The sequence below is a fragment of the Atractosteus spatula genome (assembly GCF_055471065.1).
Source record: "Atractosteus spatula isolate fAtrSpa1 chromosome 16 unlocalized genomic scaffold, fAtrSpa1.hap1 SUPER_16_unloc_2, whole genome shotgun sequence".
Taxonomy (NCBI): domain Eukaryota; kingdom Metazoa; phylum Chordata; class Actinopteri; order Semionotiformes; family Lepisosteidae; genus Atractosteus; species Atractosteus spatula.
This window is the reverse complement of record NW_028296632.1, coordinates 644995-648010: the sequence shown is the minus strand read 5'-3', so window position 1 is coordinate 648010 and position 3016 is coordinate 644995. Positions and strand designations below refer to the sequence as shown.

The 3016-nt window shown below is 41.6% G+C and overlaps 1 non-coding gene across 1 annotated transcript; it reads left to right on the top strand.

The window, feature by feature from the left end:
• The first annotated feature begins 751 nt into the window (after positions 1–751).
• On the top strand, positions 752–833 carry trnal-uaa (transfer RNA leucine (anticodon UAA)). Its single transcript has one exon. It is a non-coding gene; the product is annotated as a tRNA-Leu (tRNA).
• The last annotated feature ends 2183 nt before the right edge of the window (positions 834–3016 follow it).

Here is a 3016-nt window from a genome sequence, read left to right as displayed (position 1 = left end):
TTCGTGACGTGTGCTCGTTCCCATATACCGTACGCCCCGGGTTGCAGTGCTAGGATGACGTCCAATACCGCTTCGGCACGTAACGGCATTATATTCAAGTGCAGGACGTGAGGGTTTTATTTTGTTCGTTTTGTTCTGCTCTGCTTTGCTTTGTTTTGCTTTCCATGGCGTTCGTAAGAGCGTCAATAAAAAGGCGATTCCAGCGTCTAACACGAATATAAGAGCTATTTCAAGTGCGGCTTCTAAAATGCTTGTAGACATTTGTCTGTTGTTGATTGTTTTTTTGTGTCTAACAAAGTGCCATTTTCCTGTCCGGACGGGGAGACTTTATCATTCCCACATGAAGCAACCCTTAAGTCCTCTGAGGCGTGACTGTCTGCAAGGTTTGTATTTTGGAAAGGTTTTTTTTTTTTAACGGAGAACGACTTTGAAAAAGATTTCCGCCGGCGTCTCGCGATCCGTGTGAGATTGTAGCAAGAACATGGTGCGGCTTCTTAAATGCTTGTGGACATTTGTCTGTTGTTGATTGTTTCTTTGTGTCTAACAAAGTGCCATTTTCCTGTCCGGACGGGGAGACTTTATCATTCCCACATGAAGCCACCCTTAAGTCCTCTGAGGCGTGTCTGTCTGCAAGTCTTGTATTTTGGAAAGGTTTTTTTTTTAATGGAGAACGACTTTGAAAAAGGTTTCCGCCGGCGCCTCGCGATCCATGTGAGATTGTAGCAAGAACGCAGCAACCACAGCGCTTGCTGTAGTCGTGGCCGAGTGGTTAAGGCGATGGACTTAAAATCCATTGGGGTCTCCCTGCGCAAGTTCGAATCCTGCCGACTACGGTGTCCTCCTCACGTCGTCGTGTGTCGGTGCAAGCAAGTGCCTTTCTGCTTTTCCTGGTGGTTTTAAAACGCGAGATCGCTTATACCCGCTGCCTTGGAAAGAAATGTCTACATGTTTACTTGCACATTGTCTATTGTTTGTTTGTACATTGTCTTGATGCACTGTTTGCACTTTGTCTTGTTTTTGTCTTGTTTTTTACACTTGTTTTACAATCGAGAGACCTTCTGTAAGTAAGAATTCCATTGTACCAGTACCGGTTACATATGGCAATAAAGTTCAAGTTCAAATGCTTCAGCGTCCGCAAACTGCATTTTGCAGCTGGAAGCAGATGGTGACGCTTTTTGCGGTCGCGTGTCTTGTGCCCCATTTCCGGCCTTTAACATCGAATCAATAAAGCTGTTAGAACCGACACCATAGGTGCTTTTCTTACAACTTTCGATCTGACTCAGTTTCGGAATGCAATTCCTGAACACTGCGAGAGACAACCTACAGATGCAGCCATTCAAAATGAGCGGTAAAAACCCGTGGTACAGTAACCAACCCGCAGGGCACCGTAGGGCACCGCGGTAAGTGATTGGTTGGCCAAAATGACCGACAGGGGCACTCGTGGTGCATTGGTTAGTAGTGAAAAGATTTAATCATCTAATATCTTTACTGTGCACATTTCAATCCGCTTAGTTTTGAATATTTATATGGAATTTTACCACTAAAGGGAAATTTTAGTAGCTGAGCATAAAAAGAAGAGGAGCATAACGCATCTGAAGGTCATAAACGATATTAATTTAGGAACATAAACATTACTGTATGTACATAAACTGTACTGTGTATGGCTGGTCTTGATAGTTTAAAGAAAAAATTCACACCAGTCTTCCATTTCTCCCTAAACATTTTAAGCATGAAAGTTTTATGAAACGGTACCCAAATATGTGATTGCTGTATAGAATGAATTTTAATTTTTAAAAATTATTTAACACGAAAATTAAGCTGTTTACATCTTCCGCCTGAGAACAGTCACCCGTTGCTACCCAACGCAGAAACACAGCCACTAACTAGCAAAGAGAGGACATTAGCTAGCCAATATGATAAAGAAATAAATGATTATTTTGTTTATTTCTTTTGCACATTTATTTGAACATTTCCATCGATTGTACAAGCACTTGGAAACTGTCCAATCCCTAGTTCATCAAGCATTTACCGGTCTGGTGCCGGTCTGTGTCTTCTAGGATATAATGCCAGCGAACTCTTGTTTTTATGTCCACTATAACTACGCTGGGCAAACGTTCCGAGGTCAAATTCTTCCAGCACGGGGGTACCTTTAAAGCGGAGACGACGGCACCGAAATTTTTTGGCGCGCCTTCTCTTTAAAGCCCTGGCCAAATATGAAGACAGTACGTACAGTTATAATTCAAACGGAATTAAAAACTACACATCCCAGTTACCATGGTGGTGCATGTGATCATTGCGTTTAACCAACGAAACAGGGCGAAAAATCAGTCACATGACTTTGGGGCAGAGTTTCGAAAGCTTAACCTATCAGCAACAAAGCGAAATTTACACGATAGGCTACCTCAAACTGTCAGTTACACGACTGTGTATGTCGCTTAAGCCACTCCTATTTGGCATTTTAGTTATGGAGGCGAGAAGACGCCCCCCCTCTGGGTGTCTGATTTGCCACCATCTTTAACTGTTCGGTGTCCGAATCGGAGTAGCTACGCGTACGAAATAAAGTTAATCCCAACTACAAAACATATATTTTTGTGGTAAGAGGGCGCAAAACATCAGTATTTACTGCTATTAATTACTGTACGATTTATAGTTGAAATCTGAGCCTAGATATAAAGTTAGATATAAAGTTAAAATCTCGACAAAGCAATGTAGGAAATACAGAGAAAATAAATCCTTTCTGACATCTAAAATCAGTTTCGATCAAGGTCTCTAAAACGAACAAGAAAAAGAGGATTTTCGGAGGGCAATTACGCTGTGTTTATATAGAATAACTGATTTATGAGCAATCTAATTTCTTGTTCGTTTAAAACAGTGAAATGTCAGCTGCAAAAGATCGCACCAGAAACAGCACTCTCTCTGCCTGTCATAGACGTTCAGGAAAGGCTGAATGAAGTCATGTCAAGTACAATAATTCGGTGATCAATAATAACAGTTGTAGGGCAGTATATAAGGAGGA